This window comes from Numida meleagris, chromosome 6, assembly GCF_002078875.1.
Source record: "Numida meleagris isolate 19003 breed g44 Domestic line chromosome 6, NumMel1.0, whole genome shotgun sequence".
Classification (NCBI taxonomy): Eukaryota; Metazoa; Chordata; class Aves; order Galliformes; family Numididae; genus Numida; species Numida meleagris.
The window spans coordinates 2769820-2788377 of record NC_034414.1 but is presented as its reverse complement, the minus strand read 5'-3'; the positions used below and the strand labels follow the sequence as shown (position 1 = coordinate 2788377).

At 37.2% G+C, this 18558-nt stretch overlaps 1 long non-coding RNA gene across 1 annotated transcript in view; it reads left to right on the top strand.

Annotated features, from left to right (window-relative positions):
• Positions 1-18439, top strand: part of LOC110401429 — a 37953-nt gene extending 19514 nt beyond the window's left edge. Inside the window, exons 2-4 of the long non-coding RNA XR_002440377.1 lie at positions 8601-8792; positions 14939-15065; positions 16731-18439. This is a non-coding gene — a long non-coding RNA (uncharacterized LOC110401429). The remainder of the gene's footprint in view (positions 1-8600; positions 8793-14938; positions 15066-16730) is intronic.

The following is an 18558-nucleotide window of genomic DNA, read 5'->3' as shown; positions in this document are numbered from 1 at the left end:
AAATGGCAATTATGTGGTGTGCAATGTGTTCTGGAAAAGAAATGAACAAATAATCTGCAATGAATAATTCATTGTACTAATTTGGCTGTTTGTTGCTCTGTGGAATATTTGAAAGCAGGTTGCAGTGTCCTCAAGTCCTATCTGCCTAGGAATAGTTTCCCGGGGCAAAAAAAAAAAACAAAAAACAAAAAACAAAAACAGAACAATCAAGTTCAGCATTCATTGGTTAGATGGCAAAGAGAGGTACATTTTCATGGGCACAGTCAGAGAGGGCAGTGCATACTGCTACTGAGACTAGAGGAGGTTATCCTTCAGTAGGGGGAGGTTGCAGTGAGTATTATAGAATGAATCATAGAGCATGAAAAATTAATATCTGAAATAAGAGTATTTTATTTATGTGTGTATATGTAATGGAGAATTCCTAAATTCTGAAGCTTAAAGCTTGTATGTTTAAATAAAAAGGGAAAATCTGTTGTGGGAGTGCGAACAAAGAACTATGCTAATTAGCAGCGATAAAAATAACCATGCCTTTATTTCAAAAGTAATTATATGCAAAAACATAGTCTGTATACAAAGGAATAATTAACATGGAAACTATATAGTTGCATTACATACTTAGGAGTGATTAAATCTGAAGTCTTAAATGCCGTATGACTTCAGCAGAAGTAGCTACATTTTTGATGGCAGTATGCGTAGTAGGTTCCATTGTGAAACTATTCATGCTCATCTCTTATTGCTGCTTTCCCTCTTAGAAGAGAAACTGAATTAGGAAATTGACTCTGCAAAAGGATTCAGGTATCTTAGCAAGATTGTGTGAATTCAAGATGAGCCAGTGAATGCAGGTGGCTTGGCCTCTCCTTGGTGCTGTAAATCTTTCACTTCTTTTAGAAGTAAACCCCTGCTAAAAGCAAGAGGCTCTGTGTTATGCTTCATGCTTTACTTTTCAGAGCAAGCTGTGACATTGCTTGCTGATTTTAACGGGCTATCAGCATGACGAGAATGAATGTTTAATCCCTCCACGAGTGACGAGAGATGAGTGATAGAAAACCAAAACACTTCCTAGTTAAAATTCTGAATGTTCAAGTAAACCATCCCTGGAAAATACTGGCAAACCTTAAAAATATTGGCAGATCGTATGTCAAAAGATGAAAAATCAGTGGGATTACCCATTAAATAGGTACTTGTACAAGGATTTACCTTACTCAGTCAGAAAACTGAGTTTCAGTCCTTGGAGACACATAGGTAGCCAACAGCTATTGGATTCCTGAGAAGCATGAAGTTGACTTAAACATCTCTGTGCTGAAAGATGTTTATGAACTTCTGATTTAGTAATCTCTAGAGATCCCTGGACAAATTAGTTCAATAGATACTTTTTCCTGAATATCTTTGAGTCCCAGAAACATTACTCTCTTGAAATTGTTCTCCACCTAAGCCTCTGATAGAAAAATGAATGAAATTGTACTGTCTGATGCTCTCCTTAAATCTTTAAGAACAAGTTATCACACAATTTAAAAGCTTAGCTGACTGTGTAAATCATGAGATTGAATGGTGAGCATATGTTTGTCAAGTAATCTGTTCATTGCCTGGTAGGCCAAATGTACAGGAAAGTAATATTTCATAGCTAAGAGACAAATAGAAAAATTGGAAAATGCTTCAGATTGGCTATCTGATCATGTATGATTACAAAAAACCTTTTGTTTCCAAATAGATATATTATTGTTATGGTTAAACAGGCCACGTTAAGAGGATCTGTCAGCAAAGCGCAGTTTTATTTTACTAATACCTATTTATTGGTACATCCTTTGCTCAATCTTCATGAGACACAGGCAGACTAAAGCAGCAAATTCAAATTAAAGCTTGCCTTATAGCTCAAACTGACAAGCTAATAGAGTTCCTCTCATTTATGTAACTTTGCAATCGTGGGCTTTTCATAAGACTAAACTCAGGATAAAACCACAATATGCACGTACTCCTTGTTTTTCTTTCTTCCTGAACAAGTATGCTGTGCTAGACTGCGATCTCTGACAGGAATAGTAACACTAAAACTAAGGAATGACTACACTGCAAGGTTTTGATTCTCTTTCTGTTGTATTATTCCTACTGGTATCGATGTTGCAGGATTCAGCCCTAAAACCTTTAGAAAGCAGATGGAAAAAATATTACGCTCTCTGTCATTTTGCAGGAGGTAGGACATTTATTTTTACCTAGATAGTCACTGCTTCAAATTTTAGCTTGCAATTCTATAAAAATAATGATGTCTAGGCATTGCTGCTGCTGAAGCAAGATCCTAATCCATGCATAAGACCTCCCATATTGCAGCTAGGAACCTCCTAAAGGCTTTGGTTGTAAAAATATATGGCTGCTGCAAATCAGCGGAATTTCCTACAAACACTTAATTTGGATGCGGTGTTTGCACAGAAAGATTTAGTAGAAGGTCAACTTAATTTCATAAGATTTTATATAAAACCTTCATTTAATCTTCAGCTCCATATATTTGATATTATTTTAATAGAGTTTCTCCTCTAGAATAAATAAAAGAGGAAGAAGATCCTGAGAAATAGGCATGTTGGGAGACTGGCAAACAGAAGTGAAGAAACACACTAAAATTCATCCTAAGTGGCAGGGAAAGTGGTGAAGTTATACTTCAATAAAGTGAAAATATCATCAATTTAGGCAGGTAGGGAGAACCTCTGGGTTGTTTTAATGTACATCTGGAAAAGTCTGTATCTTCTAATACAGATATTCTGCACTGAATATTTGGGATAGGCCTTGTTTGCAAGGACCTTATAATAGAGAGAGTGATAAGGTCTTATTGCATGTTATGATTAAGAGTGAAATGTGACTTTGAGTAATAGGAAAGATGTGACAGTTGATTCTACATTTTTTTAATCATTCAGGCGAATATCTGATTTACTGAACTCAATTGAGGGAAGGACAAAATAGATCCAAGTTTAAGCATGGAAGTAGTCTGAGTAACTTCCTCAGAATTATTCTCTGTGAAATAGCATAAATAATGAATCTGTAATTTCTTAATTTGTTTATACCGTAATCATTTCACACTGCAACACAGTGGAATCCGAGCTTTAGTTCACTCAGTCTGAAAGTAAACTCTCTCAGTGGTGCAAAATGACAACATGATGTCCAGCCCTACTAGCAGCATGTTGGACACATTGGTTTTGTTTATATCTTAAATATTTCATGTTCTAGGCTGAGTGGTGACAACACATGATTACTGCATTCCTCCTACTGCCTTTTTCATGTTCTCTTCTGCAATACAGTGCTTTCTTTTGGGGTGAGGCTACTGTCCTGAAACTCAATTGTTCTTTCTTTCTTCTGTTAAGGATCTTGGTGGATTGCTTAATGTTACTTGAATCTTTTCATCCCGTTATGTCCTAGAATTTGAATAAATTTGTGCCACATCCTACTAAATTAAAAGAAAATTAATTTGCTTCAGTTGACATTGGATGAAATTTGGAATGTGCTTTCTGTTTCTCCCATAAAAAGGGGTGCTCGAGTCTCTGGATTGAAGGATGTCCAGATGGCCTCCTCAGTCATAAGCAATGCAGTGATACCTGGATGTCTGAGACCTTCCTTAGGGCAGAGGTGTTCTGCAAGGATTTATATTTAAATAACTGCACCTAGGCTTGCTGGTGGTCTTAGTGATGATGATGAAATAGTCATGGAATACTTCTCTCCAAAATTCGTCTGTGAGAATTAGGCTCTGCAACAATGTGGAAAGCTACTTCCAGGAGGTGTTAAGTGAGAGTTCACCAGCACTCTTACTTCCTGCCCATGTGGTTGAGTTCAGGATGCAGAGCTTTGTACAAGTCAGAGGAGTTTACTTCTCTCCTCTCCTTAGGCAAGAATTAGGTAGGTGCTCAAGTAAATTAAGCTTTGTTGAGTCATCCTGATCTTATATTTCATTTGCTTCCTTAAGATGTGAGAGTTTGTTTTCTTCAGGAATAATCTTTTTGTTCTTTTCCTGACCTGCTCTTAAATGATGATGATGGAATGGAGGGGTAGGAGGATGGAGATAGGGAGAAAGAGCGTTCTCTGATTAGGAAATGATGTTAAACTGATTTAAGTGTTCACTTACTGATATATCTTGCTGGATGCAGTACTGATATTACAGCATGTTACTAAAATGTGATGTTACTGTTAATGGTTACGAATAATTACTCCTGAATTCCAGAGAAGTGACCATACTAATTTTTCAAAAGTAATGATTTTTTTCCACTGGCGATTCGTACATTTGTGAACAAAGGTTTTCAAGGATGAATCACAGGAAGAATATTTCATCAAAAATGTCTGATGAGCACCTTGAGAACTCACTAAGAATTGTAACCATTTCCATTGAACCAGACATTGATGCATTAACTTCACAAAAACAAGGTCAAATATCCCACTAGTTCTGTGATTTCACTGCTCTGTTTTTTACGTTTTAATAAAAAATATATAAAGACATAAGTTTTGTTTCTTGTATACGTTAATTCTATCATATATTTTACATGCAGCCCAACAATTCTTCACTCAGCGCAGCCCAGGCAAGACGAAAGGCTGGATAGCCATGGCCTACATGGTCTGTTCATGGTCTGATCCTCTTGGCTGCAAGGACTGTTGGGTCTTTCAGCTGTGCAAGGCCATAGAAGGCCATTCAATCTTCTTTGTTGTTGTTTTTGTTCTTTTATTTTTTTCTTTTTGGCTTTTTAATGTAGCAAGTGCTTTCTGGTCTACAAAAGGTTACTCTTATTCTGAGTGGAAAATTATGTTGTGATAGCGAATAATAAAGTCAGCCCTATAGCTATCTAGAGCTAAGGAAATTACTGAGAATTCAAATGGGAGTTATCCAAAGGTAGGCTTCAGTTTCCCATAAAGCAAGACCCAGAGAACCCGGCAAAGTGTACAGAAATTGCCTGCAAATGTACCACACGTGATTTCAATGGTCTGTTCACTGGATCATTAACGCTTTGTAACAATTGCCTGAAGGAAGACTTGTTCTGCATGAACTTACTGAATCAGTCGTTTCAGTTCTGTAGTTCAAGCTGAATGTGTGATGAACTTCTCTGCCTAAAGACTAATCCTGCGTAACTGTTACAATCAAAGTGCTGTGTAGCATTTCTGCTTTAGGAAGCTCATTTCATTTACTTACCCAGTCTTACTATAACATTGAACCGGGCATCAGACAGATGCATCATTGGGCAAACTGCATTCATGCAGTAAAAAGGATTTATCTCTAGCTCAATATACATTGGCATTGGAGTTTAAGAGAAAAAGAAGAGGAAAAAAATGACAGTTTTAGAATACTATGGGAAAACTTGTCAATTATTTCATGCTAAAATGTGATTTCTTGGGGAGCAGTATGAACTTTGATTTAAGCTAGAAGTTAAGAACGTCTGCATTTTAAAAAGTGAAATGCAGAAAGTATAATGATGAAAAATGCATGCATTCCTAACTAATCCTTTCCTTTTGGCTATTCATCCACTGAAAATCATCCTGAGATTTGTTAAAACCTCACTGTTAGTATGCATGTTTCATTATAGAGCTCACCCAGCTCTGAGCTCAAGAAGGTGACCCATTTTCTCATTTCTCCTCATTGTCCTCCTTGTAATGTTACCAACTTATCTGCACAGTTTCTCCTTAAATTATTCCTGAGAGCATACAAAATTAAAACCAGGATATAATCTCTGAAACTCAGTGGTTCCAGCGTTGTGCCAAACAGCCTGGGAGGCACTTCTGAGAAAGGAAGCAACCCATAAAAACAGACGAATCTCTTATCAGAAAGAGGAAAATCACCAGCCTAGGTAGTTTTCCATCTCTTTTATCTATCAATAGGCAAGAAAATCATGCAGTCAAGTATTTCAGTGAAATAAAAAAAAAATTATAAATCTTACTTTAGTACTGGTTTTCATTGCCTGTCAGAATTATGCAGGAATGTAATGTATTCAGTTTGTTTTTTTTGCACTTGTTCTTAAAGCCTATGTAGTCTCCTAATAAGATGCATAACAGTTGCATAGATAAAGCAGGACTGGACAATAGAAGCATATTTACTCTAAAGGCACATTAGCTCAATGATATTGCTGTCGGTATCAACAGTGAACAACAAAATTGTCTTCTTTTGTGTCTTAAGCTAGTTTTCAAATGCTAGCAAAACTTATGTAGCATCACACTGAATTCCACTGTGTATTAATGGCATTTTTATGATGATAATAAAGCACTAGGTTCAACAACTCATGTTCAACTGAGATTGAACTGAGGTATCAGCTGAACAAGATCTAACTATATTGCAAACCTAGCAGTTGGTCCAACACTTTTTGGTCCACAGTGCAGTACCACTCATTTCTATGGATGAGCTCTAAGAATTAGCGAGGCACTTACATGGCAATGCAATGCATTATGAACTCTTCACTGCTATTGGGGCAGGCTACTTGCACAAGTAATTCCTCTAACTTGAACCACTAGTGTGATTTCAATTTGAAAGACATTCAGAGTTGAATTACTGGCTGTATGGATGCAAGATGACTGTTTTTGCTGTCCCTCCTTCTGACAGCACTCATCTGGAGAGCTCAAAACTCCCACAGGCCGATGTGCTGCTGATGCTCAGCAAAACTGTACCTTTTCCAAGTTTTCTCAGGGCCATCAGCTTGATGGTAGGTTTTCTGCTTCTGCTCAGTTGGGGCCAAAGAAAGCCTTCCTATTTAAAAAAGTAACTGGCTGCTTTGTAAAAAGACTTTTAACTCACAGGAATGTCTCTTTCCTGAAGGAGGTTTGGTTTTTGTAGCTTCTGGGAGAAGTGGGAATTGAACCTTGGAAGTCATTATATGTTGCTGTAAAGAGATGGTGCCCACTCAGGAATTTGCTCTGAGAGACGGCTGCTCCAGTGCTATAGTGCTTCTCCTTCCCGTTAAAATAAAACACTTTGGCAGACATTTATTAACATAAACCTTTGATCAGTGCAATTATCTCTAGGCAAAAAAAGAAGTTCCTTTTTTTCCTTTCACATTAAATAATGAACAGAATATTATCAATTCAGCAACTGTTCCCTCAACCTCATTTAAAAACTGCACCTAATGTGTGCTGCTGAGTGCTGACAGAGTAATCCTCTTTCTTAAATCCTCTTTCTGTCATTGATTTGTCACAGGTTTGTTTTCATCAGTCTCATAGCCAAGGTGAACTGTTATTTCAAAAATTTCTTCTGAATGACCTCTTTTCTCCTTTTTTTTTTTTCTTAGTGATGCCATGAATGTTACATAAGGGACAAACTTGGCCTAGTACTCTTTGTTTTACTTGATACATGTCAAAGTGATGATGATTCAGTAGGCATATGAAAAAATATCTAAAGTTGTCTCTGAAACCTTCAAAACCCTTTGAGCCCACCTTATTATTTTAAGGTTTGTCATCTTATGCTACTTGAGAAGCAAGAAGGATTGGCAGCGTTGGGAGGTTGGGAAGGTTTTAGAGAGTAAGTTCCGATTGCTAGCATATATACAGAAGGGAAGAGCTGCTCTCAATTCTGGCTATCCAGGGACCGCTCATTCTTCAAAAGAAAAAGCAGCAGCTGTTTTGTGAGCCTCTTTCTCACAACAAAGTATGAAAAGGATATAATTTCAAACAAAACTCAGACCAGTTCCTCTCTTTTTGTTAGGAATTTAAGTTGGAACACTTGACTTGTATGCACAGAACCAGAGTTATCTTAAGTATGCATGTCTCAGAATTGCCTGTATCTTAACAGCATTTATTCATTGAAATCATAGAGTCATCCAGGTTGGAAAAGAACTTCACTACCGCCGAGTCCAACCATCAGCTGACCTACCAAGTCACATCACTAAACAAAACACTGATCACAATTCCAAATCTTTTGCATGCTACAACTTCATGCCAGTGGATTTCCTTAAATGCTTAGAATTGTGCACTTGCATTCATATCTCATCCTGTGATATCTTTCTCAAAATCGATTTCCAAGGCTATTGGATTTACTTGAAAGTGATAAATTATATATATGCTCATTTCACCGTATGTTTAGATAAGAAAGATGTATGAACTTTTTCTTAATGTTTTTGGCTCCAATCTCGTGGCGTGATCTAAGAGATCATTCAATTTAGAATATTTCTTGAGCTGTTTCACAGTTTCTCTGTGTAGCCTGACCCATTGTTTAATTATCCTAGTTATGAAAATGCTTTCCCTATGTCCAGCTGGAATTTCCCTTGCTGCAAACCATGACTGTGGTTTCCAGACCTGTCGAATATATCTTCCATGTGCTGTATTGTGAACTTCTGGGTTCGTAAAAGGCAACAAGTCTGACTGATATGTGTTAATGACACTAAAAAGCTGTAAGTGATCTTTCCCCACTCACACCCCTCAAAGCTTCTGTATGCGTTTTTTCAGGTCAGATAAACGCGTGTGCCAGCAAACAGATTTTTCTCTCTTTAAAGTCTACCTTGTAAGTCTAACATCTAAAAGGAAAATGAGTCACAGATGTACAACGTTTTCTGAAATGACCATTATTTACATGTCCTTCAGAATGTCTGCTTTTTTTAATGTATTCATTGGCAAACTTAGTTCAGAGAGTAATTCTGAGAATTTTGTTCTCTGTTCTTTTGCAGTTTCAGTTGTCTCTGTACATAAAATACGAGCCGTGGCTGCTGTTAGAACAAATCAGTGGAAGCTCCCCAGAGCGGTGGACCCACTGTGTGTCTGACTGAAATCAAAACAAATCCAGAAGCTTTTTATGAAATAGAAGGAAAATCTTCTGTAATCAGATGATGAGCAACTTGTGAAATCCAGGGCTGTAGAAGGTGAGTCCAAACTGAAAGCTGACAGAACTTAGGCTAACCGTGCTTTTGCAAGTAAAATTATCTTAAATTTCCAACTGCTTCTAATAAAAATCTTATGAACTAAACATTGAGAAGGAAGAACTCCAAAGGTTATTGTGTCCTGGCCTGTTCTGTTGTCAGAGTATTTGTTCAGTATTGCAGAATTTCTTATTTTTCTAAAATACAGAGAAAATGAATGAAAAAGATGGAATAAACATCTGTATTCGTATCTAGTATGTATTTATCATTTGAATGTAGAAAGACTATGAAGATAGTTCCCTGAAGGGAAGGCCAATATATTATTTAAAGAAAGACAAGAGCAAGTTCCAAGGAAGTTTTTGCTATGAATTCCTCAAAATAAATGCTTCTAGTATGATTCTGGAGAATATTTAAGAAAAGTTCATAAGTCTAATCATGTCCTGCAATCAAATGTTATTTTTGAACACCAGTTTTCACATAGCTTTACCATCAGTGCTGTCAAGGAAGTGTAGTATGCTCAGTTTCTGTCATTTTTCAGTAGTTTTGATAAGAGATTCTTAATGAGTTTTTGTGTGTTTTAAGTTCAGTCTCTTCTTTTTGGCTAGATGTGTTGCTTGCCGCCATTCGGAGCATAGTGGTTCTTTGATCCCTGTGCTCAGGCACATGCACAGACTCTTTGCCTAACACTAATTTACAAACTTCAGTTTTTATAACTGGGCATCTTAGAAGAAGATAAATAAGCACATGCAGAGGTGACAGGGATGAGAAAGGCAGCTTGAATTTTGTCTAGGAAGCACCAAAATGTTCTACTGCCAGTAGTGACTCCCTCTAGCAGTCCCTATAGCAGTCACCTTTGCTAAAACAGCCATTGATAAAAGACAGAAAAAGATGGAGTGAGTCCTCACAGAGCACTGAAACAGAGACATAAGGAAATATATAGAAATCTTTATCAAAAGGTTTATATGAAGATATTTCTATCTTCATGTCATTTATTCTCTGCCAGAATGATGTACACTGAATGAAGAACATATCGTGTAGCTCATGTTGGTAGGGTTTTCAAAGGCACTAAACACTGTATTAACCCTGCTTTTGTCTAAGGAACCTTCTCTGAATTTTCAGACGACGTCCAGAATTCTCACCATTGTAGTCGTTTCTTAATAGCAAAATGTCACAGAACTGGAGTTGAGCCTCCTTGAACAGAGGTTACCTTGGACCTGGTTCCACTTATATCATCCGTGCGTTGATCTCATCATGGGAGAAATAATAAATCAAGTCAGGTATGATTATAATCAGCAGGACTTCTAATAAATCAAACCAGGTACATAAATCCTGGAACATAAATAAGGGGGAAAGTCTTTTCTCCTCTGAGCTGTTAAATTCAGAATACTTGGCTTCTTACACAAAAGCAGATCTAGGAATTGCTCAATTCAAAGCTGCATACACTGGCAGGGGGGGGAGCGGTCATCAGCTCTTTTCTGTCTTTATTGAGGTTCTCTTTGGAGCGAACCATTGGCATTATCACTTTGCATGCTGCTTTTCACATTCGTAGTCCTGGAGCCCATCTCTTGGAATTGTGCCCTGCTTTTGAAATGTTGCTTTTCAAGTCTTGTTCTGTACAGAAAGAAGGATATAAGCTTTTCTTTTAAATGATTAGAAAGCATTTTGCTCGAACGCTTGCATTTTTCTACCTTAAAATATCTTTTTAAATTAAAACTGTAGCATAATGAAAAACAAACCCAAAAACAGTTTTCCAGAGGCTTCATTAAATGAAATGCTGACGTGCTCACTCTCCTGAAATAGAATACACAACTCGTGCATTGAAAAGAAGGATTTCCTGAGAAACCTCTGTGAAACTGAGAGCCAATCTCTGCCAGCTGTGTAGATCACCAGATATGGATTTGAAAGGTAGCTGGGATTTCTCAAGAGCAAGGCTGAAGTTGTTTGAGAACACTGATATTGTAACTGACATCTGGATGAAATGCTGCACACGTAACCATTCTTCGCCATCTTGTGTAGCAGCCAATATAGAGCAAGCTGTCAAAACGTCAAAGAAGCAAAAGTAAATGTGAGAATTCAATATGAGCAGGTTTTAATTGCTTCTGCTAATATCACTTCACATTCGGGGTTATTTTTTAAACTTACTGTGATGTGAAATTCAGTGCTCTGCATGCAGCAATAATTCAGCTCCACCATCATTCTAGCTAAGGGCTCAGTTCTCAGCAGGCAGCAGTCACATCACACTATTCTGCAGCTTGGTGCAGCGTGGGCTGCTCATAACATAGCAGTACTCCTCTCCTGTGAGGTGCTCAGCAGTTGTGTTTTGATGTTGGCATGATTAACGGTAAACCATTAATTACAAGCAGTTTTGCTATCTGTTGGTGTGCACTGCCTTTGAAAGTGGACACTTCCAAGTGTGGGACAACTCCCAGCTGTGGGCTGCAGTACTGGAAAAACACATTTAGTGGCATCAGGTGTGTGCAAGTGCAATGACCTGGGAAGGAGAGAGTTCTGAAATCCTGTTATGTTGTCAGAGGACAAATGTTTTGGTAGAGAAGGAAAGATCTAACTGTAATAGCTATTTTTCTTTCTGTGTGTGTGTATATGTATTCTTTACATATATATATATATATGTATATGTTACATACATATATTCTTATTTACAAATCTGAACTCATAGAGGTGACTCCATGCATTTCCACTGCTTTTCCACTCGTAAGAAATGGAGAAACTCGTAAAAAAAAAGTTTTATCTAGTGGGAACAGGTTTGCAAAAAATTCGAGAGCAAAGGCTCTGAGATCTCATGAAAGAATTAAACTGTTTCACAGTTGCAGTGTTATTCAATCTACAGCAAGTGGAACTTTTGGAATCATTTTGGACATGTGCACTCAGATGCACATTACATGTGTTAAGTACAAGTCTGAAGATACTCTGGGCCATTTGAGCCATTACAAATTCTTTTCTTTATTTCAGGACCTTTGAGACTGGGTACTTCTGTAAGAGCTCCTTCCTATTGAGCAGTGCATGGAGAAAATCAATCTCCATTCTTAGATTCTTGCTTCCATGAGCAGTAATTAATCATGTTAAACTAGCGATATAAAAATAGATCATGTGTAAAACAGCTTCTTAATTTCCCTGCAGGTCTGTTTCTACTCTTTCAGTGAATTTAACTCAATTTTATGTCATTGGAAATTCCTTTCAGAAACTGGCGTGGTCACTTACCCCACAGGAATAGATAACAGCTTTGAAGAGTTGTATAGTTTTGCTGAGCAGCTTTTTGTATCAGTACTTTTATTTCTCCATGCATGCAGCCTGCCTCTTGTGAGATCCAAGCCATTTCTCCTCAGTGATGCAAATCAGATCTGTAATAGCAATTTTTGGGAATCTACGGAAATAGGTATTTTGGTTTCTGATCAGCTGGTTGGATTATTATTTTTTCCTGGATGAGATTGCATTAATTATGGGAGCATACATTAGAGGTGTGAAATTTATTTTCAATCTTGTTGATTCATCCCAAAACACCTTTTTAGCATTCAGTAGTAGGTGATAGGAAGGCTCTCTCCAAGACCACCTCTGTCTTTTCAATAGCTGAACTTTGTAGGATGAATCCAGGAATGAATCCATCCTCTCTCTTCTCTTTCCTTCATTTACATTTCCATGAAGGAGTGATGGTCAGTGCTAAGCCAGTTATTAGTCTGATGCCATTACTGAGTTGGCTGGGAAGGGTTTTCTGCTGCCATACTGAGCAACTTCCCTCTGGCTGTATGACCAGAAGGCTTCACCAGCATTCTGTGAGGGTGAAGAGGATCCTGCAGACCACAAAGACTCCTTCCAGATGTTGCTTTTTTCTTTTCCATTGTAAAGGAAATATATGCATATATACATAGATACATGCATATATCCATCATACGGAAACAAGCATTACCAGATTTATGTAACAACTAATTTCAAACTCTTAATCTATAACAAATTTTGAATCTATCCCTTAATCAAATGCAGTTAAGAGATTTTTCTCTATGAAGTCTATTGGCCAATGTTAGGAAAATTTCTGCTCCAATAAGCTTCCTCAATCATCTTTATCCCAAAAAGAGACAGAGGAGAGTCTTCAGCTCTCTTAATTCAAATAAAGGGAGAGTCCACAGGGGTATAGCTCCATGGGGTCTCTCAAAATAATGGGGGACACATCCTCTCTTGAAGAGAAGATGAAGCTTAAAGGTGGTCTATCTGCAGTTTTGATCATGTTCTGCTCTTGGGTGCTGATAGTTGGATTTACAGGCATTGTTCTTGTGTTTGTTTGTTTCATTCTTGGAAATATTTCATGTAAATATCTATTGCATAATATTTTCTACGTCCCTTATGCATATTTTCATTCACTGATTGAACTGTGACATAAACTAATAGAGCAGGTAGGCTGAATTAAGGACTAATAGCTTTTTGATGTCCTCGTGTTAAGATGATGTCATCAAAATTATTTTGGCTTTTCGTAATAACCATGTGACCATGAACCCTTTCTGCTGTCTGTGGCACATGCTGAAACCATATACATATGAGGTACTTGCTGCATTTTCAACATGAAAATGAGTGTTATTGATTATAAAATTCAATGCTGAAATCTCCAGTCATATTTACTTCATACATAATTCTAAGTTGGGGCTACACCATGGTGGAATTCCTATTTGGTGGTTGCTTTGTTCTTTTTTCCAGCGAGAGACCAAATAACATTCTTACTCCACCTCTTCTTGTTGAGATACAAAAGAACTCCAGTAAACTCAACTTTTTTCCTGTGGAGGTTCTGTTCAGAGAACAGCCAAAGAGAAAATGCAGCAACAAACGTATTACAGCAACAACATTGATTTCCCTACAGTGCCTTTCATAAAGATCATGCGTATAGATATATAGAGAGGTGGAGCTGCATAGAATAGAAAGGTTTGAAGCTGTTATTTAAATGGCATATTTCACTGGAAAGACAATGAGGAGGCAGTTCAGGTTTAACTCTATGCCTTCCCAGCTATGAAGATAGATATGGAAGGCTTAAAAAAAAAAAAAAAAAAAAAAAAAGCAAGAAGAAATGTGAGTAATCACAGCATACAGTCAAGTGAACTTATTGGTAAGAAGCCTGCAAGTGAAACCATGGAGTCCCTAGAGGTCTGAAAAAGTTGAATGGACATTTTCACTCAGATTCAATGATGGAGAAGTTCAGACGAAGAGAGAAAGACAGTACTATGGACCAGTCTGCCCAAAACTCTGAGATGAACCACTGCAAAGAGATGGGCAGGATGATGGGAGGAAAGATGAGTATAGTTTTGGTGAAGAAACATATTTTCAGGCTATTCAAATAACTTATGAGAGAGAGGCAGTAAAAACTGCTAATCTCTTGTACTGTTGCTACTATAATTATTCCAAATGAATACATCATAAGATTTTATGAGACTGTATTCCAGAACTAAAAGTACTTACTCATTTCATAAAATAGTTTATGTACGGGTTATCTGAAACACAGCATTATTACTGCTACCACTATGATTTGAAGGTTTTTGGGGGGGATGTAATTGTTGTTGAGTGGTGTTGTGCCACGTCTTGATAGCTAAGCCATTGAAGAGCACAATTCCAGGAATAACTGGAAGATGCAGAATCAATTTTGCTTAAGTCAGTTTGGATTGTGTAGCACAAGATAGCTCTCATTTTGCCCACATTTAATGAAAGGAAAAAAAACCTGGGAAAAAAAAAAAAAAGAAACAAACCAATGCACCCTATCTAATCTAGTTTACAGGATTCTCTGATAATGATTCTTCAGAGACAGAGGGGCTTTTATTATCTCACTTGATGTAAGCCCTGTCCACGTCAAGACCTTTCTCTTTCTGCTCATACATAATAAGGTTATTATTTCTGTCATGTTTTATATTGCCTGTATAATAATGCCTTATAGATCAGTCCAGCAGCGTGCTCTGTGTGGCTTGGATTTTATGGGGAGCTGAAGGCTCTGAAATCACACAGATTAGTAAATGCTTTCAACTCCCAGTCTTGACTCCAGTGCAAATTACAGATCTTTTTGGTAATTTATATCATTTAACTGCTACATTTAGAGAATGACAGAAAAAACGCATCTCTGCATTTGTACTTGCACTTACTTCAAGAAATACATCTATTTTCAGGAGGAATATAAATCATTTGCTAAATGATGGGACTTAGCAGAGAGCTTATACCAGGGGGAGCATTTTCCAGCATTGAGAGCTGCTCAGTTGTTCGTCATATTTGTGGGAGACGACATATTGTTTTGGCGTAAGTAATAGAATGTTGTACCAAAAGGACATAGCTCAGAACTCTTGATACAAGATAAGATTTTGTCTGTGGTTAAAGAATAGAGTATGCGTATTCCTGAGAGGTAAAAGGAGAGTGGGGCTGGTGTGTTAATTTTTGTGTACTTTCCTTCCTTGCAGAGATTGTTGAGGGGAGGATGGGTGACCAAAGGTAAAGGCTGTAAGACATGCATCTTATTGATTTGCAAGGGTTTCTCACACATTCATGACTGAGGAGACCTCAGATGAGACTTTCTTCTGACCTGGTGCATATGGTGATGGTTATGTCTCCTATACGTATTTTCTTGCAACGACCACAGTTTTAATTACATTGCATAGCACGGTGATAATTTCCTTTGCTTTGGTGGGGAACCCACCAGTATTTCTAACCTTCTAGTTTCACTTCTCCACCTTCCTATTAGCATACATAATTTCAAAAATTTTGGGGTATACCTGGCTGTCTAGGTGTCAGTGACCAATGGCCTGACTCCAAAGCATTTTAACAGGTGTGTTGTAAATGCTATATTTTGTTCCTTTACTTTTTCCATATCCTTGTAATCTTAATTACAAATAGTTACAAACGTTGAATAGGTGTCTAGATTTGAGTTCTGAGCCTCATTAACAAGTTGCCCAGAGAGGCTGTGGATGCCCCATCCCTGGAGACACTCAAGGTTGGGTTGGGTCAGGATCTGAGCACCCTGATGGTGCTGTAGGTGTCCCTGTCCATTGCAGGGGAGTTGGACCAGATGGTCTCTAAGAGTCTCTTCCAACTCTGTAGATTCTGTGATTCTATGAATCAAGCACTAGAAAGCAAGACAGTCTAGTTTCTATAAAACTTTCATTTAAATTGCTTTCTGAGAGTAAACAACCCCCTGACGACTGAGCAGTGTGATGCATAACCTTCTATTATTTTTCATATAGCTTAAGGAAGAAAAAAGTATTCGATTATCACTGGGAGATGCACAGACAATAGATCTAAGTTACTAAGAAGCATTTTGAATTTAATGATTGATGGAACAAACTCAGTACAACACAGAGGAATTCAAATGTAGCCCTATTGAAATTTCACCCCCGCTATGTCTCCAACTCCTGCAGTTTTTAACTCAGCACAATGCATACATTTCATTTCTACTTCAGAGTCTTACTGACTCCAGGGTTTTCTGATAAAACTTCCTTAGTAATTGTTGGCACTTGAAAAACTTTCCAATTTACATAGGAAATTTGCTGTTTCTCTAAAAATAAGAACAACTGTAGTAGCAGTACAATCTTGCTTGTCAGTATTTTACAATCATTCAGATAGTAAAATTAAAAGAAAGCAATGAAAAAGAAAGAAAACACATCCCAGTTTCCACATTCATTTAGTCTTAGCTGCCTAATGAGAGCAGATGTGCCAGTATTAGCAGCTCATAAAGAGCTGAATGCCATTGCCAAGGAGTTGCCATGTAATTTCTCTTTTTCCTCAGTTAGTTCACTTATTCTAAGTGAATATTGCAGTTTGGCCAGATCCAGAGCTTAGTTGAGCAGCAGAAGTTATCTGCCTAGTCTCTCTTGCTAGGTGACCAGGCTACATGCATGTACTCACTTACCACCATAACATGCCAAATGCAGAAAGGATGTAATGGTCATCTCCCATATTTTCCTTCCTCAGGGAGAGAACAAAACCTGAAAATGGCCTGAAATTACCAAGTTGAGTGTATTTATCAGAAGAAGTCACTATAACTGGTTGTACAGTAGTCACAAAATGGCTTCAGAAGCTCCTCAGCTGCTGGCATTCCTTGGGATCACGATCCAGTTGTGTATTTGGGTACGTGTGGGCAAACGCAAAAGCAAAGAGGAGACACCAGTGTGTACCCCAGGAGAGCAGGCTTCCAGAACAGGCTCTGGGGTAGGGATCCTATGTGCTGAAAGCCTCTCTGAAGGACATTTAAGAAAGAAGATGGGGACAGCCACGTATATTATCCCATTTGGATATGCTTCTAGAGCATTTTAAATTAAGGTGAATCTGAACAAAAACCTCAGAATTGTACTCTGTCCTTTTCTACATGATTAGCTCTCTCACTGTGCCAGTAAAAGGTCAGTTGCCTTGTCTAACTTTTCAGTATTGCTTTCTTCTTGTCAAGAACAAAGGTGTATTATCTTTATTCCAAAAGTAAGACTTCCAGATATGAGTACAATTGAGAATACCAATATTTATTGATGATTTCCTTTGTCCTTAGAGTAGCTGAATTTTATTTTTTTTTTACATTTAATTTTTTGGGGGATGTTCTGGTTCATTCTGCTATGAAACATTTTGAGGAAAAATCATACAATATATAAGAATTTATCTATTCCTGTTCTATATCAAAATGATTCATTGATGTAATTGCTTATTTTGAGCAGGAGCAATATGATTTTTTTTTTTACTTTAAATACTACCAAATTTGCAATAAATAATGAAGTTATGCAGCCTTTTTCTATTCATAGGTAATATGAAGATAAGGGAAATACTACAGTTGTACCTCTCTCGTGTTTCTTTGGAGCTACTTCTGAGTTATTTTCCTAGATTTCCTTTACAGTTAATTGAGAGAAATTTGGGTTTCCATGGCGTTAATTATCATATTTCTAAAGCAGACAACTAATTCAAGCCAGGTTTATCATATTCTATTTTTAAAATACAATTAAAACAATTCTTTCAGATACCATAGTCCTTAAAAGTTATCTGAGGGCACAGCTAGCCCTTACAGCCGAATTGCACACCCAGACTGTAAATCTTCTCTCAAAGACAAATGAGAGAATGTTTCCTTCCTTTTCACATGAATTCTGACATTATATGCAAAAAGCAAGAAACAGGTTTTCCATTTATTGATGCTGAGATGCATATTATTTCTTGTTTCTGGGAGAATTAATACACTCCAGGAAATAATTGAATTAATTTTATTCCTGGGAAGTGTTTGAAGAAATAACAGAAAAGGTGTGATATATTCAACATTAGGATAGGAAATTAGTAATGTTTTCTTTAATAAAGGAAGCTAGTTCATTTGTGTTACCTCAGGTGAAACAAACTGATTGTATTGAAATATAGAAGGCTTTTCTCTAGTAATAGATATTTCTGGTTGAGAAAGAAAATATAAAGATGGTCCAAGTGGCCAAGCCATTCAACCACCACATCTGGATTTCAACTCAGTACCAGCTAAAGGCTAATGCTTGGTAGGTGTTTAATGACTATACTGTTACCTTAATCTTGCTTTTTCTGTTCTTAAATGGTAGAAACTAAAAGTGGAAAATCTGTCCCGTCATTTAGTAAACTGATTTTAATCGGGATTTTTTTATTTATTGTAATTGGACTGGTATTTAAAATCTAGATCATATATCACTCATATGCACACCTGAAAAAAAAAGAATATATATATATATATATATATATATATATATATATATATATCTATGTTCATGGCATCCAGGCTAACTATATGGTATTTCCATGTAGAAGCTATTCC